The following is a 22,500-nucleotide window of genomic DNA, read 5'->3' as shown; positions in this document are numbered from 1 at the left end:
AATGCTTCCTTTACAAGTCACGAACTCGAAGAACTTTGGATTTCTCTCTCCCGAGCACCGCCCTTGTAAATGAAACCAAACACCCCGATACAGCTCTCTTCAACGCCTATTGTTAACTCACTGTTTGGCACATTCCTTTGCTGAATTTGTTTGTATTTTTTTCTTTTTCTTTGAATGAATGGTTTTAATGTAGTACTTGCATAGCTCAAAACGCCCAATAGGTCTACTTATATAAATAAGTGATATTTCGCCACGATCATATGAAACGGATGCTTGAGGGGCGAGTGAAGTAGGTCATGTTTGTATGTAGATTACAACTGGATCGACACGGGGAGATCATCGTTTCATTGTGGCACCATGGCACAGTAACGAGGAGACGAATCAGAAATCTCTAGTTCCCATACCGGGAGTCGAACCTGGGTGAAAACCAGGAACAATGGGAATTCTGGTAGGCCTATTGTATTTTGCTGAACTACTTAATTTTCTCAATGTATTAATTTTTTTTATTGTAGTGTAATTGCATAATTCAAGGAGACCATTACTTTAAAAAAAATTAAACATATTACGCACGCGAGCATACGATTACCACAACTGAAGGCTGTGGTGCGAGTTGAGTATGTTTGTATACAGTAGGCCTACAGAGGTCATGGGATATCTTCGTTTCATCGTCGTACCACAGCACGAGGAGACGCACCTAAATGTGCTTGTTCCCATACCGGGAGTCGAACCCGGGCCGTGGGTGAAAACCAGGAATCCTAACCGCTAGACAATATGGGACACCTCTACCGGATTTTTGGTGAATTTTTATATATTTTGTTTCTAAGATCTTTAGTAATTGTTTTATTGTAGTGTAATGCAAGGTGCCAAATACTTTCACAACAAGGACATATTGGCACACATGCAACTGTGGGTTGTGGTGCGAATGGAGCTGGTAAGCTTTTCCCACTATCGTCCTACATATTTGTCAGTCCGGCCTTAAAATATCATATCATAGGCCCATTTGTCACTCCTCCCGTATTTAAATAGCCAATTTTTTTTTTTTTAAAGCCAATCGTAAGAGGGCCGGCAGTCGTCAGACTGGATCGGGCCCTCCAATTACCTTCAACCCGGTTAAGGAGCTGGCTCTAAGCATTAGGCTCCCTGGCATGGAGGGGATACCTGGAGGTACCTCCTCAGAGAGTCCGGGGCCATCTCCGTGCACTGTCAACCCACTGGTTTAATGTAGGTTTTTTGTATTTTATTTTTTGTATGTCTTTGAACACATGCAAGCCGTGTGTGTGTCACAGCGAAAATGTTCCAAATGTTCTTTTGTAGCTGGGTAGAAAACCCATGTTTGTTAGATGCCTGCTGGGCTATATGTGGCTCCAGTGCTCTATTCCAAAACGTGACTAATTAATCAACTTCACAGATCAAGACGGAGTATTGCTTTTAATCGAGCCGGCTACGAATGAACATCCTCCAGTTTATGTATGCCTAAGTCCGGTAGGTGTTTTTTATTTTTTATCATTTCTGTTGCAAGCGCATCTCAAAATACTCAGCCAATAGGCCTATAATAGCTCTTTGTATTCCTCTATTTCAGTTGACGACTAAAGAATTATATCGTCTTCATCTTCAGCGGGTAATCGCTAAGGCATGAAGCTGCTGACAGAGGTAAAAAAGGAGGTTGGGCAGAAATTCAACGCGGACATGATAATGCTATTTCAATGTCTTATATTCTTTTCCCTCCCTCAGCAACTAAAGAATAAAAATGATGGATAAAAACAGTGTTTGGTGTTTTTTTTTTTAATGGAAACGATTTTGGCAAATGTGTTCCCGCATCCTTTGTCCAGCCCTTGAATACATTTGCGGAATGTGTTCCTCCTCGAGGAACGGGTCAAAGGGGGGAGGCATCTCTTTGCGCAGGGTGGCTATATTGTGGAGGACGGCGCATGCAACAATTATGTCGCATGCCCGTTCCGGACAAACTCTTAGTCCACACAGGCATTGAAATCTGGACTTCAATATCCCGAATATATTTTCAATTTTAACGCGGGTTCTGCTGTGTGCCCGGTTAAATGTCTGTGGTCCAGTAGCGGGATTAGGGTACGGGGTGATGAGCGTCGGGAGGCATGGATACCCTCGATCTCCTAGGATCCACCCATCGAATTGCCCTGCGATCAACTACAAACTTTGAGCTATCTTCCCAGGGGAAAAAAGACTATAGTTTACTACAGCATTTACTACAGTATACTATATATTACTGTAGTAGCCTATAATATAGATAGATAGATTACTACTATGCTACAATATAGTGTGGGATTTACTATAGTAATTTTCCAGACATTGTAGTGTACTATGGTAAATACTATAGGAGGTTACTACACAGTGTAGTATACTATAGATTACTATACTACAATATAGTGTGGGATTTACTATAGTAATTTTCCAGACATTGTAGTGTACTATGGTAAATACTATAGTAAGTTACCACACAGTGTAGTATACTATAGATTACTACTATGCTACAATACAGTGTGGGATTTACTATAGTAATTTTCCAGACATTGTAGTGTACTATGGTAAATACTATAGTAAGTTACTACACAGTGTAGTATACTATAGATTATTACACTATACTACAATATAGTGTGGGATTTACTATAGTAATTTTCCAGACATTTTAGTGTACTATGGTAAATACTATATTAAGTTACTACACAGTGTACTATACTATAGATTACTATACTATACTACAATATAGTGTGGGATTTACAATAGTAATTTTCCAGACATTGTAGTGTACTATGGTAAATACTATAGTAAGTTACTACAAAGTGTAGATTACTATACTATACTACAATATAGTGTGGGATTTACAATAGTCATTTTCCAGACATTGTAGTGTACTATGGTAAATACTATAGTAAGTCACTACAAAGTGTAATACAGTATAGATTACTATAGTTAACTAGTTTAACATTCAGAAGTTCACCTACGTAACTGATACGAACATAAAAGCATTTTTACGACAAAAGCTGAACAATGCTGCCAAATTTCAGAAACAATAAATTATCAACTGTAAAGAAAGTTAAACTTTTGTTCTATTTTTTTTGTATTTTAGCAGTCTGTAGAAAACACTGTGTTAATGGTGGTTGTAAGCCTAATTTATGTGCAGTGAATTATTGTTACAGCACTATGGTTAAAAATGGCAACAACAAAAAGTGATACAGTTGAAAATATCCATTAGGTAAAGTACAATGACATAGTTAAAAGAACAACAAAATACTGCATAATGCAGTTATTGTAATGCAGTATATATAGTACTATGGTATCGTAATTGTAGTATTCTATAGCAAAATAAAAGTATAATAAAAGTTCTGTAATTTACTTCAGTAGATTGTAGTTTATGTAGTAAACTGTAGTAGTATATAATGTAATATACTGTAGTAATAAAACTGCATTGTTCTGTAGTATACTATAGTTTTCTGTAGTAGTATATATGTGGTATACTGTAGTAATAAAACTGCAGTTTTCTGTAGTATATGTACTGTAGTTTATTTACTATAGTAAACTATAGAATTTTCTGTAGTATACTATAGTTTACTGTAGTAAAACTACTATAGTAAGGTTCAAAAACACTGCAATATTTACTATAGTATATGTACTATAGTTTATTTACTATAGTAAACTATAGAATTTTCTGTAGTATACTATAGTTTACTGTAGTAAAACTACTATAGTAAGGTTCAAAAACACTACAATATTTACTATAGTATATATAGGGTATACTATAGTTTATTTAGTAAACTATAGAATTTCTTCATGTGGGTTGCACAAGCACAATTATATGAGGTCTATGATATGTTCAGAATGCAACTCACCCTTTTGAAATTTACGGCTCAAATTGGATTCACGATACATCATGGCATCGTGGACTGAACCAGGCCATTTTGCCTCTACATTGGTGATCATGTGGGAAGCATCACATATCATCTAGTGATAAAAAAAAAAAGATCGACAGCGATTAACAAACCATGGAGATATTGGAAATAGCCAATATAGGCAGTGTACACTTACCTGAACATTTATACTGTGATAGCCTTTCCTGTTCACATAATCAGCCTCATTTATAGATGGGGCCAGTATGGGCACTTGTGTGCCATCAATGCACCCAATTACATTTGGAAATCCTGAAATACAACACCCAGATGAAAAGTCAACAAGGATAATTTCGGTGCCAACACGTAAAGTAGATAATGCTGACCTGCAAGTTGGTGAAACTCCATTTTCATGCGTCTCGTGGGTTTACGGCCTGGAAAAACGATGAAGTTACGCAACAACCGCTTCAGCGCAAGAAGAACTTTACGTAGGCCTACTGAGCGGCAGACCGTGGCTTTGCCTACCTATGTGCTCAGCATCTCCTACACTGTATAAAAAGCTCCCCGTCGCAAAAAAAACGGAGAGCTGTGCAAATTGTTTGGAGTGAAATGAGGGCAGATCCACGATTGGTAACATTTGCGATGTAGGGTTGTAGAAGGTTATTTAAATATAGCAAAGAATCATGTGAAAAACGATATCTCTCCGGCAAAAAGTACTCCGGAAAGGACAATATGTCGAGCCGTGGTCTAATTAATCTCTCTCTGTGAATTGCACGAATTATTTGCGCTCCGATATCAACCGGCCTCTCGTCAAAAGGGCATGCCATTGTGATCACGTAAAAGCTGTGGTAAATGAACACGGGTTTAAATACCCTGAGCAAAACCGGGTTATCTTTAAACTTAACCTGCGCAAAACCTGCTCCGACCAGGAATCCTAACCGCTAGACCATATCGGACTTGATTAATATTTTTAAAGTTATTATTGCCGACCCTGATTATTTTTTTGTTTCTAACTTTCATTTTTCATTTTTTTATTGTAGTTTAATTGCATAATTCAAGGTGCGCAATACTTTCGTATATTGGACATATTACACACATGAGCGTACGCTCACCACAACAGAAGGGTGTGGTGCAAGTTGAGTCAGTATACAGTAGGCCTACAACGGTCATGGGGATATCTTCATTTCATCGTCGCACAACAGCATGATAACGTAAGGTGACCAGGGCCTACCTAAAGTGACTAGTTCCCAAACCGGGAGTCGAACCCGTTTCGCTTGGGTGAAATCCAGGAATGCTAACCCCCAGACCATAAGTGATATGTATTAAAATTGAATTTGATTATATTTTGTTTTAAACTTTCTTTGTTAATTGTCTTTTTGTAGTTTGATTGCATAATTCAAGGCCTCCCATATTTTCAGAAATTTTAGATATTACGCAGAAAATCTTATGCATCTGTAAGATGTGGTGCATGTATACTTTACAATTGACAAGCAGAAATCTTATACTACTAGTTCCAATACCGGGAGTCGAACCCGGGTCGCCTAAGTGAAATCCAGGAATCCTAACCGGTAGACCATATAGGAATTCAATAACACATTTAAAGTTATTATTGGTAAATTTGATTATTTTTCTGTTTCTAACTTTCTTTGTTAATTGTTTTATTGTAGTGTAATTACATAGTTCAAGGCCCCCAATAATTACTGACATTTTACATAATACGCAGACGAGCATCTGCATCTGGTGGTGTGAATGGAATATGTATACATTACAACTGACAAGCATATAGCATCGTTTAATGGCAGCACCATTCGAACCCGGGCCGCCTGGGTGAAAACCAGGAATCCTAACCGCTAGACCATCTGGGACTTTATTAATACCTATAAAGTTATTATTGCAGACCTTGATTATTTTTTGTTTCTAACTTTCATTTTAATTTTTTTTATTGTAGTTTAATTGCATAATTCAAGGTGCCCAATACTTTCGTATATTGGACATATTACACACATGAGCGTACGCTCACCACAACAGAAGGGTGTGGTGCAAGTTGAGTCAGTTTGTATACAGTAGGCCTACAACGGTCATGTGGATATCTTCGTTTCATCGTCGCACAACAGCATGAAAAGGATAGGTGACCAGGGCCATACCTAAAATGACTATTTCCCATACCGGGAGTCTAACCCCGGCCGCCTGGGTGAAAACCAGGAATCCTAACCGCTAGACCATATGGGAATTCTATAAAAATTGTAGGTTGTTGTGCGAGTGGAGTATGTATACATTACAACTGACAAGCGGAAAGCTTCGTTTAATGGCAGCACCACAGCAGACGCACCAAAATGTACAAGTTCCCATACCGGGAGTCTAACCCGTGCCGCCTGGGTGAAAACCAGGAATCCTAACCGCCAGACCATATGGGACTTCATTAACACCTTTAAAGTTATTATTGCCGACCTTGATTATTTTTTGTTTCTAACTTTCATTTTTCATTTTTTTATTGTAGTTTAATTGCATAATTCAAGGTGCCCAATACTTTCGTATATTGGACATATTACACACATGAGCGTACGCTCACCACAACAGAAGGGTGTGGTGCAAGTTGAGTCAGTTTGTATACAGTAGGCCTACAACGGTCATGTGGATATCTTCGTTTCATCGTCGCACAACAGCATGATAACGATAGGTGACCAGGGCCATACCTAAAATGACTAGTTCCCATACCGGGAGTCGAACCCGGGCCGCCTGGGTGAAAACCAGGGATCCTAACCGCTAGACCATATGGGAATTCTAAATAAAATGTAGGTTGTTGTGCGAGTGGAGTATGTATACATTACAACTGACAAGCGGAAAGCTTCGTTTAATGGCAGCACCACAGCAGACGCACCAAAATGTACAAGTTCCGATACCGGGAGTCGAACCCAGGCCGCCTGGGTGAAAACCAGGAATCCTAACCGCTAGACCATATGCGACTTTAATAACTCCCTTGAAGTTATTATTCCTGAATTTAATTATTTTTTGTTTCTAACTTACTTTATTAGTTGTTTTATTGTAGTGTGATTGCGTAATTCAAGGCCCCCAATAATTTCTGAAATTTTGCATAACTCGCAGAAGAGGTTCTGCAGGTTGTGGTGGAGTGGAGTATGCATTACAACTGACAAGCGGAATGCTTCGTTTAACGGAAGCACCACAGCAGACGCACCTATATGTACAAGTTCCCATTCTGGGAGTCGAACCCAGGCCGCCTGGGTGAAAACCAGGAATCCTAACCGCTAGACCATATGGGAATTCTAAATAAAATGTAGGTTGTTGTGCGAGTGGAGTATGTATACATTACAACTGACAAGCGGAAAGCTTCGTTTAATGGCAGCACCACAGCAGACGCACCAAAATGTACAAGTTCCGATACCGGGAGTCGAACCCAGGCCGCCTGGGTGAAAACCAGGAATCCTAACCGCTAGACCATATGCGACTTTAATAACTCCCTTGAAGTTATTATTCCTGAATTTAATTATTTTTTGTTTCTAACTTACTTTATTAGTTGTTTTATTGTAGTGTGATTGCGTAATTCAAGGCCCCCAATAATTTCTGAAATTTTGCATAACTCGCGGAAGAGGTTCTGCAGGTTGTGGTGGAGTGGGGTATGCATTACAACTGACAAGCGGAATGCTTCGTTTAACGGAAGCACCACAGCAGACACACCTATATGTACAAGTTCCCATTCTGGGAGTCGAACCCGGGCCGCCTGGGTGAAAACCAGGAATCCTAACCGCGAGACCATATGGGACTTCATTAATACCATTAAAGGGTCATATATTTTGTTTCAAACTTTCTTTGTTAATTGTCTTTTTGTAGTTTGATTGCATAATTCAAGGCCTCCCATATTTTCAGAAATGTTAGGTATTACGCAGAAGATCTTATGCATCTGTAGGATGTAGTGCGAGTGGCGTATGTATACTTTACAACTGACATGCGGAAATCTTCGTTTAATGGAAGTGCCACAGCATGGCCACGAAGAGCTGCACCTAAAATTTTTAGTTCCCATACCATGAGTCGAACCCAGCCCGCCTGGGTGAAAACCAGGAATCCTAACCCCTAGACCATATGGGACTTCATTAACAGGATCAAAGTTATTATTGCTGAATTTGATTATTTTTTGTTTCTAACTTCCTTTGATAATTGTTTTATTGCAGTGTAATTGCGTAATTCAAGTCCCCCAATAATTTCTGAAATTTTGCATATTACGCAGTAGAGCTTCTCCATCTGAAGGTTGTGGTGCGAGTGGAGTATGTATACATTACAACTGACAAGCGGAAAGCTTCATTTAATGGCAGCACCACAGCAGACGCACCTAAATGTACATGTTCCCATACCGGGAGTCGAACCCGGGCCACCTGGGTGAAAACAAGGAATCCTAACCGCTAGACCATATGGGACTTCAAAAACACCATTAAAGATATTATTGCCGGCCATGATTATTTTTTGTTTCTAACTTTCGTTATTAATTGTTTCATTGTAGTTTAATTGCATAATTCAAGGTGCCCAATACATTCGTATATTGGACATATTACTCACATGAGCGTACGCTCACCACAACAGAAGGGTGTTGTGCAAGTTGAGTCCGTTTGTATACAGTAGGCCTACAACGGTCATGTGGATATCTTCGTTTCATCGTCGCACAACAGCATGATAACGATAGTTGACCAGGGCCTACCTAAAATGAATAGTTCCCATACCGGGAGTCGAACCCGGGCCACCTGGGTGTAAACCAGGAATCCTAACCCCTAGACCATATGGCCATTATTTTAATAAATCAATTTGATTATATTTTGTTTTAAACTTTCTTTGTTAATTGTCCGTTTGTAGTTTGATTGCATAATTCAAGGCCTCCAATATTTTCAGAAATGTTAGGTATTACGCAGAAGATCTTATGCATCTGTAGGATGTAGTGCGAGTGGCGTATGTATACTTTACAACTGACATGCGGCAATCTTCGTTCAATGGAAGTGCCACAGCTTGGCCACGAAGAACTGCACCTAAAATTTCTAGTTATACCGGAAGTCGAACCCGGGCCGCCTTGATGAAAACCAGGAATCCTAACCGCTAGACCATATGGGACTAATATAACTCTAAAAGTTATTATTGATGTATTTGATTAATTTTTGTTTCCAACTTACTAAGTTGTTTTATTGTAGTGTAATGCGTAATTCAAGGCCCCCAATAATTTCTGAAATGTTGCATATTACGAAGAACAGCTTCTGCATCTGTAGGTTGTGGTGCGAGTGGAGTATGTATACATTACAACTGACAAGCGATAAGCTTCGTTTAATGGCAGCACCACAGCAGACGCACCTAAATGAACATGTTCCCATACCGTGAGTCGAACCCCGGCCGCCTGGGTGAAAACCAGGAATCCTAACCGCTAGACCATATGGGACTTCATTTACACCATTAAAGTTATTATTGCCGACCTTGATTATTTTTTGTCTCTAACTGTCTCTGTTAATTGTTTTATTGTACTGTAATTGCGTATTTCAAGGCCCGCAATAATTTCTGATATTTTGCATATTACGCAGAAGAGCTTCTGCAGGTTGTGGTGCGAGTGGAGTATGTATACATTACAACTGACACGCGGAAATCTTCGTTTAATGGAAGTGCCACAGCATGGCCACGAAGAGCTGCACCTAAAATTACTAGTTCCCATACCGGGAGTCGAACCCGGGCCACCTGGATGAAAACCAGGAATCCTAACCGCTAGACCATATGGGACTAATATAACTCTAAAAGTTATTATTGATGTATTTGATTAATTTTTGTTTCTAACTTACTAAGTTGTTTTATTGTAGTGTAATGCGTAATTCAAGGCCCCCAATAATTTCTGAAATGATGCATATTACGAAGAACAGCTTCTGCATCTGTAGGTTGTGGTGCGAGTGGAGTATGTATACATTACAACTGACAAGCGATAAGCTTCGTTTAATGGCAGCACCACAGCAGACGCACCTAAATGAACATGTTCCCATACCGGGAGTCGAACCCGGGCCGCCTGGGTGAAAACCAGGAATCCTAACCGCTAGACCATATGGGACTTACATAACACCATTAAAGGGTTATATATTTTGTTTCAAACTTCCTTTGTTAATTGTCTTTTTGTAGTTGGATTGCATAATTCAAGGCCTCCCATATTTTCAGAAATGTTAGGTATTACGCAGAAGATCTTATGCATCTGTAGGATGTAGTGCGAGTGGCGTATGCATACTTTACAACTGACATGCGGAAATCTTCGTTTAATGGATGTGCCACAGCATGGCCACGAAGAGCTGCACCTAAAATTTCAAGTTCCCATAACCGGAGTCTAACCCGGGCCGCCTGGGTGAAAACCAAGAATCCTAACCGCTAGACCATATGGGACTTCAATAACTCTCTTAAAGTCATTATTGCTGAATTTGATTTTTTTTTGTTTCTAACTTTGGTTATTAATTGTTTTTAATGTAGTATAATTGCATTATTCAAGGTGCCCAATACTTTCGTATATTGGACATATTACTCACATGAACGTACGCTCACCACAACAGAAGGGTGTGGTGCAAGTTCAGACGTTTGTATACAGTAGGCCTACAACGGTCATGTGGATATCTTCTTTTCATCGTCGCACAACAGCATGATAACGATAGGTGACCAGGGCCTACCTAAATTGACTATTTCCCATACCGGGAGTCGAACCCGAGCCACCTGGGTGAAAACCAGTAATCCTAACCGCTAGACCATATGGGAATTCTATAAAAAATTGGATTTGATTATATTTTGTTTTAAACTTTCTTTGTTAATCGTCTTTTTGTAGTTTGATTGTATAATTCAAGGCCTCCCATATTTTCAGAAATGTAAGGTATTACGCAGAAGATCTTATGCATCTGTAGGATGTAGTGCGAGTGGCGTATGTATACTTTGCAACTGACATGCGGAAATCTTCGTTTAATGGAAGGGTCACAGCATGGCCACGAAGAGCCGCACCTAAAATTTCTAGTTCCCATACCGGGAGTCAAACCCGGACCGCCTGGGTGAAAACCAGGAATCCTAACCGCTAGACCATACGGGACTTTAATAAATCTCTTAGAGTTATTATTGCTGAATTTGTTTATTTTTTGTTTCTAACTTTCTTTGTTAATTGTTTCATTGTAGTGTAATTGCGTATTTCAAGGCCCCCAATAATTTCTGATATTTTGCATATTACGCAGAAGAGCTTCTGCAGGTTGTGGTGCGAGTGGAGCATGTACACATTACAACTGACAAGCGGAAAGCTTCGTTTAATAGCAGCACCACAGCCGATGCACCTAAATGTACATGTTCCCATACCGGGAGTTGAACCCGGGCCGCCTGGGTGAAAACCAGGAATCCTAACCGCTAGACCATATGGGACTTCATTAACACCATTAAAGTTATTATTGCAGACCTTGATTATTTTTTGTTTCTAACTGTCTCTATTAATTGTTTTATTGTACTGTAATTGCGTATTTCGAGGCCCGCAATAATTTCTGATATTTTGCATATTACGCAGAAGAGCTTCTGCAGGTTGTGGTGCGAGTGGAGTATGTATACATTACAACTGACATGCGGAAATCTTCGTTTAATGGAAGTGCCACAGCATGGCCACGAAGAGCTGCACCTAAAATTTGTAGTTCCCATACCGGGAGTCGAACCCGGGCCGCCTGGGTGAAAACCAGGAATCCTAACCGCTAGACCATATGGGACTTAAATATGGAGATTAAAAGGTTAGATATTTTGTTTTAAACTTTCTTTGCTAATTGTCTTTTTGTAGTTTGATTGCATAATTCAGGGCCTCCCATGTTTTCAGAAATGTTAGGTATTACGCCGAAGATCTTATGCATCTGTAGGATGTAGTGCGAGTGGCGTATGTATACTTTACAACTGACATGCGGAAATCTTCGTTTAATGGCAGCACCACAGCAGACGCACCTAAATGTACATGTTCCCATACCGGGAGTCGAACCCGGGCCGCCTGGGTGAAAACCAGGAATCCTAACCGCTAGACCATATGGGACTTTAATAACTCTCTTAAAGTCTTGATTGCTGAATTTGATTATTTTTTGTTTCTAACTGTCTTTGTTAATTGTTTTATTGTAGTGTAATTGCATATTTCATGGCCCCCAATAATTTCTGATATTTTCCATATTACCCAGAAGAGCTTCTGCAGGTTGTGGTGCGAGTGGAGTATGTATACATCACAACTGACAAGCGGAAAGCATCGTTTAATGGCAGCACCACAGCAGACGCACCTAAATGTACATGTTCCCATACCGGGAGTCGAACCCGGGCCGCCTGGGTGAAAACCAGGAATCCTAACCGCTAGACCATATGGGACTTCATTAACAGCATTAAAGGGTTATATATTTTGTTTCAAACTTTCTTTGTTAATTGTCTTTTTCTAGTTTGATTGCATAATTCAAGGCCTCCCATATTTTCAGAAATGTTAGGTATTACGCAGAAGATCTTATGCATCTGTAGTATGTAGTGCGAGTGGCGTATGTATACTTTACAACTGACATGCGGAAATCTTCGTTTAATGGAAGTGCCACAGCATGGCCACGAAGAGCTGCACCTAAAATTTCTAGTTCCCATACCGGGAGTCGAACCCGGGCCGCCTGGGTGAAAACCAGGAATCCTAACCGCTAGACCATATGGGACTTTAGTAACTCTCTTAAAGTCATTATTGCTGAATTTGATTATTTTTTGTTTCTAACTTTCTTTGTTCATTGTTTTATTGCGTAATTCAAGGCCCCCAATATTTTGTGAAATGTTGCATATTACGAAGAAGAGCTTCTGCATCTGTAGGTTGTGGTGCGAGTGGAGTATGTATACATTACAACTGACATGCGGAATTCTTCGTTTAATGGAAGTGCCACAGCATGGCCACGATGAGCTGCACCTAAAATTTCTAGTTCCCATACCGGGAGTCGAACCCGGGCCGCCTGGGTGAAAACCAGGAATCCTAACCGCTAGACCATATGGGACTTTATTTGCACCATTAAAGTTATTATTGCCGACCTTGATTATTTTTTGTTTCTAACTGTCTCTGTTAATTGTTTTATTGTACTATAATTGCGTATTTCAAGGCCCGCAATAATTTCTGATATGTTGCATATTACGCAGAAGAGCTTCTGCAGGTTGTGGTGCGAGTGGAGTATGTATACATTACAACTGACACGCGGAAATCTTCGTTTAATGGAAGTGCCACAGCATGGCCACGAAGAGCTGCACCTAAAATTACTAGTTCCCATACCAGGAGTCGAACCCGGGCCGCCTGGGTGAAGACCAGGAATCCTAACCGCTAGACCATATGGGACTTTAATAGCTCTCTTAAAGTCATTATTGCTGAATTTGATTATTTTTTGTTTCTAACTTACTTCATTGACTGTTTTATTGTAGTGTAATTGCGTAATTCAAGGCCCCCAATAATTTCTGAAATGTTGCATATTACGAAGACGAGCTTCTGCATCTGTAGGTTGTGGTGCGAGTGGAGTATGTATACATTACAGCTGACAAGCGGAAATCTTCGTTTAATGGCAGCACCACAGCAGACGCACCTAAATGTACATGTTCCCATACCGGGAGTCGAACCCGGGCCGCCTGGGTGAAAACCAGGAATCCTAACCGCTAGACCATATGGGACTTTAGTAACTCTCTTAAAGTCATTATTGCTGAATTTGATTATTTTTTGTTTCTAACTTTCTTTGTTCATTGTTTTATTGCGTAATTCAAGGCACCCAATATTACATACTCGATACATACTCCACTCGCACCTCACCCGGGCCGCCTGGGTGAAAACCAGGAATCCTAACCGCTAGACCATATGGGACTTTAATAACTCTCTTAAAGTCGTTATTGCTGAATTTGATTATTTTTTGTTTCTAACCGTCTTTGTTAATTGTTTTATTGTAGTGTAATGGCTTATTTCAAGGCCCCCAATAATTTCTGATATTTTGCATATTACGCAGAAGAGCTTCTGCAGGTTGTGGTGCGAGTGGAGTATGTATACATTACAACTGACATGCGGAAATCTTCGTTTAATGGCAGCACCACAGCAGACGCACCTAAATGTACATGTTCCCATACCGGGAGTCGAACCCGGGCCGCCTGGGTGAAAACCAGGAATCCTAACCGCTAGACCATATGGGACATTAATAACTCTCTTAAAGTCTTGATTGCTGAATTTGATTATTTTTTGTTTCTAACTGTCTTTGTTAATTGTTTTATTGTAGTGTAATAGCATATTTCATGGCCCCCAATAATTTCTGATATTTTGCATATTACCCAGAAGAGCTTCTGCAGGTTGCGGTGCGAGTGGAGTATGTATACATTACAAGAAACATGCGGAAATCTTCGTTTAATGGAAGTGCCACAGCATGGCCACGAAGAGCTGCACCTAAAATTTGTAGTTCCCATACCGGGAGTCGAACCCGGGCTGCCTGGGTGAAAACCAGGAATCCGAACCACTAGACCATATGGGACTACTATAACTCCAAAAGTTATTATTGATGTATTTGATTAATTTTTGTTTCTAACTTACTAAGTTGTTTTATTGTAGTGTAATGCGTAATTCAAGGCCCCCAATAATTTCTGGAATGTTGCATATTACGAAGAACAGCTTCTGCATCTGTAGGTTGTGGTGCGAGTGGAGTATGTATACATTACAACTGACAAGCGATAAGCTTCGTTTAATGGCAGCACCACAGCAGACGCACCTAAATGAACATGTTCCCATACCGGGAGTCGAACCCGGGCCGCCTGGGTGAAAACCAGGAATCCTAACCGCTAGACCATATGGGACTTCATTTGCACCATTAAAGTTATTATTGCCGACCTTGATTATTTTTTGTTTCTAACTGTCTCTGTTAATTGTTTTATTGTACTGTAATTGCGTATTTCAAGGCCCGCAATAATTTCTGATATTTTGCATATTACGCAGAAGAGCTTCTGCAGGTTGTGGTGCGAGTGGAGTATGTATACATTACAACTGACACGCGGAAATCTTCGTTTAATGGAAGTGCCACAGCATGGCCACGAAGAGCTGCACCTAAAATTACTAGTTCCCATACCGGGAGTCGAACCCGGGCCGCCTGGGTGAAGACCAGGAATCCTAACCGCTAGACCATATGGGACTTTAATAATTCTCTTAAAGTCATTATTGCTGAATTTGATTATGTTTTGTTTCTAACTTACTTCATTGATTGTTTTATTGTAGTGTAATTGCGTAATTCAAGGCCCCCAATAATTTCTGAAATGTTGCATATTACGAAGAAGAGCTTCTGCATCTGTAGGTTGTGGTGCGAGTGGAGTATGTATACATTACAGCTGACAAGCGGAAATCTTCGTTTAATGGCAGCACCACAGCAGACGCACCTAAATGTACATGTTCCCATACCGGGAGTCGAACCCGGGCCGCCTGGGTGAAAACCAGGAATCCTAACCGCTAGACCATATGGGACTTCATTAACACCATTAAAGGGTTATATATTTTGTTTCAAACTTTCTTTGTTAATTGTCTTTTTGTAGTTTGATTGCATAATTCAAGGCCTCCCATATTTTCAGAAATGTTAGGTATTACGCAGAAGATCTTATGCATCTGTAGTATGTAGTGCGAGTGGCGTATGTATACTTTACAACTGACATGCGGAAATCTTCGTTTAATGGAAGTGCCACAGCATGGCCACGAAGAGCTGCACCTAAAATTTGTAGTTCCCATGCCGGGAGTCGAACCCGGGCTGCCTGGGTGAAAACCAGGAATCCGAACCGCTAGACCATATGGGACTACTATAACTCCAAAAGTTATTATTGATGTATTTGATTAATTTTTGTTTCTAACTTACTAAGTTGTTTTATTGTAGTGTAATGCGTAATTCAAGGCCCCCAATAATTTCTGGAATGTTGCATATTACGAAGAACAGCTTCTGCATCTGTAGGTTGTGGTGCGAGTGGAGTATGTATACATTACAACTGACAAGCGATAAGCTTCGTTTAATGGCAGCACCACAGCAGACGCACCTAAATGAACATGTTCCCATACCGGGAGTCGAACCCGGGCCGCCTGGGTGAAAACCAGGAATCCTAACCGCTAGACCATATGGGACTTCATTTGCACCATTAAAGTTATTATTGCCGACCTTGATTATTTTTTGTTTCTAACTGTCTCTGTTAATTGTTTTATTGTACTGTAATTGCGTATTTCAAGGCCCGCAATAATTTCTGATATTTTGCATATTACGCAGAAGAGCTTCTGCAGGTTGTGGTGCGAGTGGAGTATGTATACATTACAACTGACACGCGGAAATCTTCGTTTAATGGAAGTGCCACAGCATGGCCACGAAGAGCTGCACCTAAAATTACTAGTTCCCATACCGGGAGTCGAACCCGGGCCGCCTGGGTGAAGACCAGGAATCCTAACCGCTAGACCATATGGGACTTTAATAATTCTCTTAAAGTCATTATTGCTGAATTTGATTATGTTTTGTTTCTAACTTACTTCATTGATTGTTTTATTGTAGTGTAATTGCGTAATTCAAGGCCCCCAATAATTTCTGAAATGTTGCATATTACGAAGAAGAGCTTCTGCATCTGTAGGTTGTGGTGCGAGTGGAGTATGTATACATTACAGCTGACAAGCGGAAATCTTCGTTTAATGGCAGCACCACAGCAGACGCACCTAAATGTACATGTTCCCATACCGGGAGTCGAACCCGGGCCGCCTGGGTGAAAACCAGGAATCCTAACCGCTAGACCATATGGGACTTTAATAACTCTCTTAAAGTCTTGATTGCTGAATTTGATTATTTTTTGTTTCTAACTGTCTTTATTAATTGTTTTATTGTAGTGTAATTGCATATTTCATGGCCCCCAATAATTTCTGATATTTTGCATATTACCCAGAAGAGCTTCTGCAGGTTGTGGTGCGAGTGGAGTATGTATACATTACAACTGACAAGCGGAAAGCATCGCTTAATGGCAGCACCATAGCAGACGAACCTAATTGTACATGTTCCCATACCGGGAGTCGAACCCGGGCCGCCTGGGTGAAAACCAGGAATCCTATCCGCTAGATTATATGGGACTTCATTAACACCATTAAAGGGTTATATATTTTGTTTCAAACTTTCTTTGTTAATTGTCTTTTTGTAGTTTGATTGCATAATTCAAGGCCTCGCATATTTTCAGAAATGTTAGGTATTACGCAGAAGATCTTATGCATCTGTAGGATGTAGTGCGAGTGGCGTATGTATACTTTACAACTGACATGCGGAAATCTTCGTTCAATGGAAGTGCCACAGCATGGCCACGAAGAGCTGCACCTAAAATTTCTAGTTCCCATACCGGGAGTCGAACCCGGGCCGCCTGGGTGAAAACCAGGAATCCTAACCGCTAGACCATATGGGACTTTAGTAACTCTCTTAAAGTCATTATTGCTGAATTTGATTATTTTTTGTTTCTAACTTTCTTTGTTCATTGTTTTATTGCGTAATTCAAGGCCCCCAATATTTTCTGAAATGTTGCATATTACGAAGAAGAGCTTCTGCATCTGTAGGTTGTGGTGCGAGTGGAGTATGTATACATTACAACTGACATGCGGAAATCTTCGTTTAATGGAAGTGCCACAGCATGGCCACGAAGAGCTGCACCTAAAATTTGTAATTCCCATACCGGGAGTCGAACCCGGGCCGCCTGGGTGAAAACCAGGAATCCGAACCGCTAGACCATATGGGACTAATGTAACTCCAAAAGTTATTATTGATGTATTTGATTAATTTTTGTTTCTAACCTACTAAGTTGTTTTATTGTAGTGTAATGCGTAATTCAAGGCCCCCAATAATTTCTGGAATGTTGCATATTACGAAGAACAGCTTCTGCATCTGTAGGTTGTGGTGCGAGTGGAGTATGTATACATTACAACTGACAAGCGATAAGCTTCGTTTAATGGCAGCACCACAGCAGACGCACCTAAATGTACATGTTCCCATACCGGGAGTCGAACCCGGGCCGCCTGGGTGAAAACCAGAAATCCTAACCGCTAGACCATATGGGACTTTAGTAACTCTCTTAAAGTCATTATTGCTGAATTTGATTTTTTTTTGTTTCTAACTTTCTTTGTTCATTGTTTTATTGCGTAATTCAAGGCACCCAATATTACATACTCCATACATACTCCACTCGCACCTCACCCGGGCCGCCTGGGTGAAAACCAGGAATCCTAACCGCTAGACCATATGGGACTTTAATAACTCTCTTAAAGTCGTTATTGCTGAATTTGATTATTTTTTGTTTCTAACCGTCTTTGTTAATTGTTTTATTGTAGTGTAATGGCTTATTTCAAGGCCCCCAATAATTTCTGATATTTTGCATGTTACGCAGAAGAGCTTCTGCAGGTTGTGGTGCGAGTGGAGTATGTATACATTACAACTGACATGCGGAAATCTTCGTTTAATGGCAGCACCACAGCAGACGCACCTAAATGTACATGTTCCCATACCGGGAGTCGAACCCGGGCCTCCTGGGTGAAAACCAGGAATCCTAACCGCTAGACCATATGGGACTTCATTTGCACCATTAAAGTTATTATTGGCGACCTTGATTATTTTTTGTTTCTAACTGTCTCTGTTAATTGTTTTATTGTACTGTAATTGCGTATTTCAAGGCCCGCAATAATTTCTGATATTTTGCATATTACGCAGAAGAGCTTCTGCAGGTTGTGGTGCGAGTGGAGTATGTATACATTACAACTGACACGCGGAAATCTTCGTTTAATGGAAGTGCCACAGCATGGCCACGAAGAGCTGCACCTAAAATTACTAGTTCCCATACCGGGAGTCGAACCCGGGCCGCCTGGGTGAAGACCAGGAATCCTAACCGCTAGACCATATGGGACTTTAATAATTCTCTTAAAGTCATTATTGCTGAATTTGATTATTTTTTGTTTCTAACTTACTTCATTGATTGTTTTATTGTAGTGTAATTGCGTAATTCAAGGCCCCCAATAATTTCTGAAATGTTGCATATTACGAAGAAGAGCTTCTGCATCTGTAGGTTGTGGTGCGAGTGGAGTATGTATACATTACAGCTGACAAGCGGAAATCTTCGTTTAATGGCAGCACCACAGCAGACGCACCTAAATGTACATGTTCCCATACCGGGAGTCGAACCCGGGCCGCCTGGGTGAAAACCAGGAATCCTAACCGCTAGACCATATGGGACTTTAATAACTCTCTTAAAGTCTTGATTGCTGAATTTGATTATTTTTTGTTTCTAACTGTCTTTATTAATTGTTTTATTGTAGTGTAATTGCATATTTCATGGCCCCCAATAAATTCTGATATTTTGCATATTACCCAGAAGAGCTTCTGCAGGTTGTGGTGCGAGTGGAGTATGTATACATTACAACTGACAAGCGGAAAGCATCGTTTAATCGCAGCACCATAGCAGACGAACCTAAATGTACATGTTCCCATACCGGGAGTCGAACCCGGGCCGCCTGGGTGAAAACCAGGAATCCTAACCGCTAGACCATATGGGACTTCATTAACACCATTAAAGGGTTATATATTTTGTTTCAAACTTTCTTTGTTAATTGTCTTTTTGTAGTTTGATTGCATAATTCAAGGCCTCCCATATTTTCAGAAATGTTAGGTATTACGCAGAAGATCTTATGCATCTGTAGTATGTAGTGCGAGTGGCGTATGTATACTTTACAACTGACATGCGGAAATCTTCGTTTAATGGAAGTGCCACAGCATGGCCACGAAGAGCTGCACCTAAAATTTCTAGTTCCCATACCGGGAGTCGAACCCGGGCCGCCTGGGTGAAAACCAGGAATCCTAACCGCTAGACCATATGGGACTTTAGTAACTCTCTTAAAGTCATTATTGCTGAATTTGATTATTTTTTGTTTCTAACTTTCTTTGTTCATTGTTTTATTGCGTAATTCAAGGCCCCCAATATTTTCTGAAATGTTGCATATTACGAAGAAGAGCTTCTGCATCTGTAGGTTGTGGTGCGAGTGGAGTATGTATACATTACAACTGACATGCGGAATTCTTCGTTTAATGGAAGTGCCACAGCATGGCCACGAAGAGCTGCACCTAAAATTTCTAGTTCCCATACCGGGAGTCGAACCCGGGCCACCTGGGTGAAAACCAGGAATCCTAACCGCTAGACCATATGGGACTTTAGTAACTCTCTTAAAGTCATTATTGCTGAATTTGATTATTTTTTGTTTCTAACTTTCTTTGTTCATTGTTTTATTGCGTAATTCAAGGCCCCCAATATTTTCTGAAATGTTGCATATTACGAAGAAGAGCTTCTGCATCTGTAGGTTGTGGTGCGAGTGGAGTATGTATACATTACAACTGACATGCGGAAATCTTCGTTTAATGGAAGTGCCACAGCATGGCCACGAAGAGCTGCACCTAAAATTTCTAGTTCCCATACCGGGAGTCGAACCCGGGCCGCCTGGGTGAAAACCAGGAATCCTAACCGCTAGACCATATGGGACTTTAATAACTCTCTTAAAGTCGTTATTGCTGAATTTGATTATTTTTTGTTTCTAACTGTCTTTGTTAATTTCATGGCCCCCAATAATTTCTGATATTTTGCATATTACCCAGAAGAGCTTCTGCAGGTTGTGGTGCGAGTGGAGTATGTATACATTACAACTGACAAGCGGAAAGCATCGTTTAATGGCAGCACCACAGCAGACGCACCTAAATGTACATGTTCCCATACCGGCAGTCGAACCCGGGCCGCCTGGGTGAAAACCAGGAATCCTAACCGCTAGACCATATGGGACTTCATTAACAGCATTAAAGGGTTATATATTTTGTTTCAAACTTTCTTTGTTAATTGTCTTTTTGTAGTTTGATTGCATAATTCAAGGCCTCCCATATTTTCAGAAATGTTAGGTATTACGCAGAAGATCTTATGCATCTGTAGTTTGTAGTGCGAGTGGCGTATGTATACTTTACAACTGACATGCGGAAATCTTCGTTTAATGGAAGTGCCACAGCATGGCCACGAAGAGCTGCACCTAAAATTTCTAGTTCCCATACCGGGAGTCGAACCCGGGCCGCCTGGGTGAAAACCAGGAATCTTAACCGCTAGACCATATGGGACTTTAGTAACTCTCTTAAAGTCATTATTGCTGAATTTGATTATTTTTTGTTTCTAACTTTCTTTGTTCATTGTTTTATTGCGTAATTCAAGGCCCCCAATATTTTGTGAAATGTTGCATATTACGAAGAAGAGCTTCTGCATCTGTAGGTTGTGGTGCGAGTGGAGTATGTATACATTACAACTGACATGCGGAATTCTTCGTTTAATGGAAGTGCCACAGCATGGCCACGATGAGCTGCACCTAAAATTTCTAGTTCCCATACCGGGAGTCGAACCCGGGCCGCCTGGGTGAAAACCAGGAATCCTAACCGCTAGACCATATGGGACTTTAGTAACTCTCTTAAAGTCATTATTGCTGAATTTGATTATTTTTTGTTTCTAACTTTCTTTGTTCATTGTTTTATTGCGTAATTCAAGGCACGCAATATTACATACTCCATACATACTCCACTCGCACCTCACCTGGGTGAAAACCAGGAATCCTAACCGCTAGACCATATGGGACTTTAATAACTCTCTTAAAGTCCTTATTGCTGAATTTGATTATTTTTTGCTTCTAACTGTCTTTGTTAATTGTTTTATTGTAGTGTAATTGCTTATTTCAAGGCCCCCAATAATTTCTGATATTTTGCATATTACGCAGAAGAGCTTCTGCAGGTTGTGGTGCGAGTGGAGTATGTATACATTACAACTGACATGCGGAAATCTTCGTTTAATGGCAGCAGCACAGCAGACGCACCTAAATGTACAAGTTCCCATACCGGGAGTCGAACCCGGGCCGCCTGGCTGAAGACCAGGAATCCTAACCGCTAGACCATATGGGACTTTAATAACTCCCTTAATGTCTTGATTGCTGAATTTGATTATTTTTTGTTTCTAACTGTCTTTGTTAATTGTTTTATTGTAGCGTAATTGCATATTTCATGGCCCCCAATAATTTCTGATATTTTGCATATTACCCAGAAGAGCTTCTGCAGGTTGTGGTGCGAGTGGAGTATGTATACATTACAACTGACAAGCGGAAAGCTTCGTTTAATGGCATCACCACAGCAGACGCACCTAAATGTACATGTTCCCATACCGGGAGTCGAACCCGGGCCGCCTGGGTGAAAACCAGGAACCCTAACCGCTAGACCATATGGGACTTCATTAACACCATTAAAGGGTTATATATTTTGTTTCAAACTTTCTTTGTTAATTGTCTTTTTGTAGTTTGATTGCATTATTCAAGGCCTCCCATATTTTCAGAAATGTTAGGTATTACGCAGAAGATCTTATGCATCTGTAGGATGTAGTGCGAGTGGCGTATGTATACTTTACAACTGACATGCGGAAATCTTCGTTTAATGGAAGTGCCACAGCATGGCCACGAAGAGCTGCACCTAAAATTTCTAGTTCCCATACCGGGAGTCGAACCCGGGCCGCCTGGGTGAAAACCAGGAATCCTAACCGCTAGACCATATGGGACTTTAATAACTCT

At 40.5% G+C, this 22,500-nt stretch overlaps 1 protein-coding gene, 1 long non-coding RNA gene, 46 other non-coding genes and 1 pseudogene across 48 annotated transcripts in view; 1 reads left to right on the top strand and 48 right to left on the bottom strand.

The window, feature by feature from the left end:
• The window catches only part of LOC115557382 (matrix remodeling-associated protein 8), a 7,937-nt gene extending 7,862 nt beyond the window's left edge, over positions 1–75 (bottom strand). The window contains exon 1 of the mRNA XM_030375150.1: positions 1–75. This exon is cut by the window's left edge and continues 212 nt beyond it. The gene's annotated coding sequence lies outside the window, so the exon portion shown is untranslated.
• Positions 76–212: 137 nt separating this feature from the next.
• On the top strand, positions 213–1,740 carry LOC115557384 (uncharacterized). The gene is made up of 3 exons (XR_003979183.1): positions 213–1,221; positions 1,409–1,482; positions 1,580–1,740. It is a non-coding gene; the product is annotated as an uncharacterized LOC115557384 (long non-coding RNA).
• A 42-nt stretch (positions 1,741–1,782) lies between these two features.
• Positions 1,783–4,774, bottom strand: LOC115557164 (putative nuclease HARBI1; annotated as a pseudogene).
• Positions 4,775–6,014: 1,240 nt separating this feature from the next.
• trnae-uuc (transfer RNA glutamic acid (anticodon UUC)) lies at positions 6,015–6,086 on the bottom strand. Its single transcript has one exon. It is a non-coding gene; the product is annotated as a tRNA-Glu (tRNA).
• Positions 6,087–6,563: 477 nt separating this feature from the next.
• On the bottom strand, positions 6,564–6,635 carry trnae-uuc (transfer RNA glutamic acid (anticodon UUC)). Its single transcript has one exon. It is a non-coding gene; the product is annotated as a tRNA-Glu (tRNA).
• A 113-nt stretch (positions 6,636–6,748) lies between these two features.
• On the bottom strand, positions 6,749–6,820 carry trnae-uuc (transfer RNA glutamic acid (anticodon UUC)). Its single transcript has one exon. It is a non-coding gene; the product is annotated as a tRNA-Glu (tRNA).
• A 243-nt stretch (positions 6,821–7,063) lies between these two features.
• Positions 7,064–7,135, bottom strand: trnae-uuc (transfer RNA glutamic acid (anticodon UUC)). Its single transcript has one exon. It is a non-coding gene; the product is annotated as a tRNA-Glu (tRNA).
• Positions 7,136–7,248: 113 nt separating this feature from the next.
• trnae-uuc (transfer RNA glutamic acid (anticodon UUC)) lies at positions 7,249–7,320 on the bottom strand. Its single transcript has one exon. It is a non-coding gene; the product is annotated as a tRNA-Glu (tRNA).
• An 892-nt stretch (positions 7,321–8,212) lies between these two features.
• On the bottom strand, positions 8,213–8,284 carry trnae-uuc (transfer RNA glutamic acid (anticodon UUC)). The gene has a single exon. It is a non-coding gene; the product is annotated as a tRNA-Glu (tRNA).
• Positions 8,285–8,575: 291 nt separating this feature from the next.
• trnav-uac (transfer RNA valine (anticodon UAC)) lies at positions 8,576–8,647 on the bottom strand. The gene has a single exon. It is a non-coding gene; the product is annotated as a tRNA-Val (tRNA).
• Positions 8,648–9,213: 566 nt separating this feature from the next.
• Positions 9,214–9,285, bottom strand: trnae-uuc (transfer RNA glutamic acid (anticodon UUC)). Its single transcript has one exon. It is a non-coding gene; the product is annotated as a tRNA-Glu (tRNA).
• Positions 9,286–9,545: 260 nt separating this feature from the next.
• trnae-uuc (transfer RNA glutamic acid (anticodon UUC)) lies at positions 9,546–9,617 on the bottom strand. Its single transcript has one exon. It is a non-coding gene; the product is annotated as a tRNA-Glu (tRNA).
• A 247-nt stretch (positions 9,618–9,864) lies between these two features.
• Positions 9,865–9,936, bottom strand: trnae-uuc (transfer RNA glutamic acid (anticodon UUC)). Its single transcript has one exon. It is a non-coding gene; the product is annotated as a tRNA-Glu (tRNA).
• Positions 9,937–10,550: 614 nt separating this feature from the next.
• trnae-uuc (transfer RNA glutamic acid (anticodon UUC)) lies at positions 10,551–10,622 on the bottom strand. Its single transcript has one exon. It is a non-coding gene; the product is annotated as a tRNA-Glu (tRNA).
• Positions 10,623–10,872: 250 nt separating this feature from the next.
• On the bottom strand, positions 10,873–10,944 carry trnae-uuc (transfer RNA glutamic acid (anticodon UUC)). The gene has a single exon. It is a non-coding gene; the product is annotated as a tRNA-Glu (tRNA).
• A 248-nt stretch (positions 10,945–11,192) lies between these two features.
• trnae-uuc (transfer RNA glutamic acid (anticodon UUC)) lies at positions 11,193–11,264 on the bottom strand. The gene has a single exon. It is a non-coding gene; the product is annotated as a tRNA-Glu (tRNA).
• A 260-nt stretch (positions 11,265–11,524) lies between these two features.
• trnae-uuc (transfer RNA glutamic acid (anticodon UUC)) lies at positions 11,525–11,596 on the bottom strand. Its single transcript has one exon. It is a non-coding gene; the product is annotated as a tRNA-Glu (tRNA).
• Positions 11,597–11,835: 239 nt separating this feature from the next.
• On the bottom strand, positions 11,836–11,907 carry trnae-uuc (transfer RNA glutamic acid (anticodon UUC)). Its single transcript has one exon. It is a non-coding gene; the product is annotated as a tRNA-Glu (tRNA).
• Positions 11,908–12,155: 248 nt separating this feature from the next.
• Positions 12,156–12,227, bottom strand: trnae-uuc (transfer RNA glutamic acid (anticodon UUC)). The gene has a single exon. It is a non-coding gene; the product is annotated as a tRNA-Glu (tRNA).
• Positions 12,228–12,478: 251 nt separating this feature from the next.
• Positions 12,479–12,550, bottom strand: trnae-uuc (transfer RNA glutamic acid (anticodon UUC)). Its single transcript has one exon. It is a non-coding gene; the product is annotated as a tRNA-Glu (tRNA).
• A 255-nt stretch (positions 12,551–12,805) lies between these two features.
• Positions 12,806–12,877, bottom strand: trnae-uuc (transfer RNA glutamic acid (anticodon UUC)). The gene has a single exon. It is a non-coding gene; the product is annotated as a tRNA-Glu (tRNA).
• A 260-nt stretch (positions 12,878–13,137) lies between these two features.
• On the bottom strand, positions 13,138–13,209 carry trnae-uuc (transfer RNA glutamic acid (anticodon UUC)). The gene has a single exon. It is a non-coding gene; the product is annotated as a tRNA-Glu (tRNA).
• Positions 13,210–13,463: 254 nt separating this feature from the next.
• Positions 13,464–13,535, bottom strand: trnae-uuc (transfer RNA glutamic acid (anticodon UUC)). The gene has a single exon. It is a non-coding gene; the product is annotated as a tRNA-Glu (tRNA).
• A 435-nt stretch (positions 13,536–13,970) lies between these two features.
• trnae-uuc (transfer RNA glutamic acid (anticodon UUC)) lies at positions 13,971–14,042 on the bottom strand. The gene has a single exon. It is a non-coding gene; the product is annotated as a tRNA-Glu (tRNA).
• A 260-nt stretch (positions 14,043–14,302) lies between these two features.
• Positions 14,303–14,374, bottom strand: trnae-uuc (transfer RNA glutamic acid (anticodon UUC)). The gene has a single exon. It is a non-coding gene; the product is annotated as a tRNA-Glu (tRNA).
• A 247-nt stretch (positions 14,375–14,621) lies between these two features.
• On the bottom strand, positions 14,622–14,693 carry trnae-uuc (transfer RNA glutamic acid (anticodon UUC)). Its single transcript has one exon. It is a non-coding gene; the product is annotated as a tRNA-Glu (tRNA).
• A 260-nt stretch (positions 14,694–14,953) lies between these two features.
• trnae-uuc (transfer RNA glutamic acid (anticodon UUC)) lies at positions 14,954–15,025 on the bottom strand. Its single transcript has one exon. It is a non-coding gene; the product is annotated as a tRNA-Glu (tRNA).
• Positions 15,026–15,279: 254 nt separating this feature from the next.
• trnae-uuc (transfer RNA glutamic acid (anticodon UUC)) lies at positions 15,280–15,351 on the bottom strand. Its single transcript has one exon. It is a non-coding gene; the product is annotated as a tRNA-Glu (tRNA).
• Positions 15,352–15,602: 251 nt separating this feature from the next.
• Positions 15,603–15,674, bottom strand: trnae-uuc (transfer RNA glutamic acid (anticodon UUC)). Its single transcript has one exon. It is a non-coding gene; the product is annotated as a tRNA-Glu (tRNA).
• A 247-nt stretch (positions 15,675–15,921) lies between these two features.
• On the bottom strand, positions 15,922–15,993 carry trnae-uuc (transfer RNA glutamic acid (anticodon UUC)). Its single transcript has one exon. It is a non-coding gene; the product is annotated as a tRNA-Glu (tRNA).
• A 260-nt stretch (positions 15,994–16,253) lies between these two features.
• On the bottom strand, positions 16,254–16,325 carry trnae-uuc (transfer RNA glutamic acid (anticodon UUC)). The gene has a single exon. It is a non-coding gene; the product is annotated as a tRNA-Glu (tRNA).
• A 254-nt stretch (positions 16,326–16,579) lies between these two features.
• Positions 16,580–16,651, bottom strand: trnae-uuc (transfer RNA glutamic acid (anticodon UUC)). Its single transcript has one exon. It is a non-coding gene; the product is annotated as a tRNA-Glu (tRNA).
• Positions 16,652–16,899: 248 nt separating this feature from the next.
• Positions 16,900–16,971, bottom strand: trnae-uuc (transfer RNA glutamic acid (anticodon UUC)). The gene has a single exon. It is a non-coding gene; the product is annotated as a tRNA-Glu (tRNA).
• Positions 16,972–17,222: 251 nt separating this feature from the next.
• On the bottom strand, positions 17,223–17,294 carry trnae-uuc (transfer RNA glutamic acid (anticodon UUC)). Its single transcript has one exon. It is a non-coding gene; the product is annotated as a tRNA-Glu (tRNA).
• Positions 17,295–17,549: 255 nt separating this feature from the next.
• Positions 17,550–17,621, bottom strand: trnae-uuc (transfer RNA glutamic acid (anticodon UUC)). The gene has a single exon. It is a non-coding gene; the product is annotated as a tRNA-Glu (tRNA).
• A 247-nt stretch (positions 17,622–17,868) lies between these two features.
• On the bottom strand, positions 17,869–17,940 carry trnae-uuc (transfer RNA glutamic acid (anticodon UUC)). The gene has a single exon. It is a non-coding gene; the product is annotated as a tRNA-Glu (tRNA).
• Positions 17,941–18,375: 435 nt separating this feature from the next.
• Positions 18,376–18,447, bottom strand: trnae-uuc (transfer RNA glutamic acid (anticodon UUC)). Its single transcript has one exon. It is a non-coding gene; the product is annotated as a tRNA-Glu (tRNA).
• Positions 18,448–18,707: 260 nt separating this feature from the next.
• On the bottom strand, positions 18,708–18,779 carry trnae-uuc (transfer RNA glutamic acid (anticodon UUC)). The gene has a single exon. It is a non-coding gene; the product is annotated as a tRNA-Glu (tRNA).
• A 254-nt stretch (positions 18,780–19,033) lies between these two features.
• trnae-uuc (transfer RNA glutamic acid (anticodon UUC)) lies at positions 19,034–19,105 on the bottom strand. The gene has a single exon. It is a non-coding gene; the product is annotated as a tRNA-Glu (tRNA).
• A 248-nt stretch (positions 19,106–19,353) lies between these two features.
• On the bottom strand, positions 19,354–19,425 carry trnae-uuc (transfer RNA glutamic acid (anticodon UUC)). Its single transcript has one exon. It is a non-coding gene; the product is annotated as a tRNA-Glu (tRNA).
• Positions 19,426–19,676: 251 nt separating this feature from the next.
• trnae-uuc (transfer RNA glutamic acid (anticodon UUC)) lies at positions 19,677–19,748 on the bottom strand. The gene has a single exon. It is a non-coding gene; the product is annotated as a tRNA-Glu (tRNA).
• Positions 19,749–20,003: 255 nt separating this feature from the next.
• Positions 20,004–20,075, bottom strand: trnae-uuc (transfer RNA glutamic acid (anticodon UUC)). Its single transcript has one exon. It is a non-coding gene; the product is annotated as a tRNA-Glu (tRNA).
• Positions 20,076–20,330: 255 nt separating this feature from the next.
• trnae-uuc (transfer RNA glutamic acid (anticodon UUC)) lies at positions 20,331–20,402 on the bottom strand. Its single transcript has one exon. It is a non-coding gene; the product is annotated as a tRNA-Glu (tRNA).
• A 222-nt stretch (positions 20,403–20,624) lies between these two features.
• Positions 20,625–20,696, bottom strand: trnae-uuc (transfer RNA glutamic acid (anticodon UUC)). The gene has a single exon. It is a non-coding gene; the product is annotated as a tRNA-Glu (tRNA).
• Positions 20,697–20,947: 251 nt separating this feature from the next.
• On the bottom strand, positions 20,948–21,019 carry trnae-uuc (transfer RNA glutamic acid (anticodon UUC)). Its single transcript has one exon. It is a non-coding gene; the product is annotated as a tRNA-Glu (tRNA).
• Positions 21,020–21,274: 255 nt separating this feature from the next.
• trnae-uuc (transfer RNA glutamic acid (anticodon UUC)) lies at positions 21,275–21,346 on the bottom strand. The gene has a single exon. It is a non-coding gene; the product is annotated as a tRNA-Glu (tRNA).
• A 426-nt stretch (positions 21,347–21,772) lies between these two features.
• trnae-uuc (transfer RNA glutamic acid (anticodon UUC)) lies at positions 21,773–21,844 on the bottom strand. The gene has a single exon. It is a non-coding gene; the product is annotated as a tRNA-Glu (tRNA).
• A 248-nt stretch (positions 21,845–22,092) lies between these two features.
• On the bottom strand, positions 22,093–22,164 carry trnae-uuc (transfer RNA glutamic acid (anticodon UUC)). The gene has a single exon. It is a non-coding gene; the product is annotated as a tRNA-Glu (tRNA).
• Positions 22,165–22,415: 251 nt separating this feature from the next.
• Positions 22,416–22,487, bottom strand: trnae-uuc (transfer RNA glutamic acid (anticodon UUC)). Its single transcript has one exon. It is a non-coding gene; the product is annotated as a tRNA-Glu (tRNA).
• Between the last annotated feature and the right edge of the window lie 13 nt (positions 22,488–22,500).

This window comes from Gadus morhua, chromosome 13 (assembly GCF_902167405.1).
Source record: "Gadus morhua chromosome 13, gadMor3.0, whole genome shotgun sequence".
Lineage (NCBI taxonomy): Eukaryota > Metazoa > Chordata > Actinopteri > Gadiformes > Gadidae > Gadus > Gadus morhua.
This window is presented reverse-complemented; position numbering and strand designations above follow the sequence as displayed.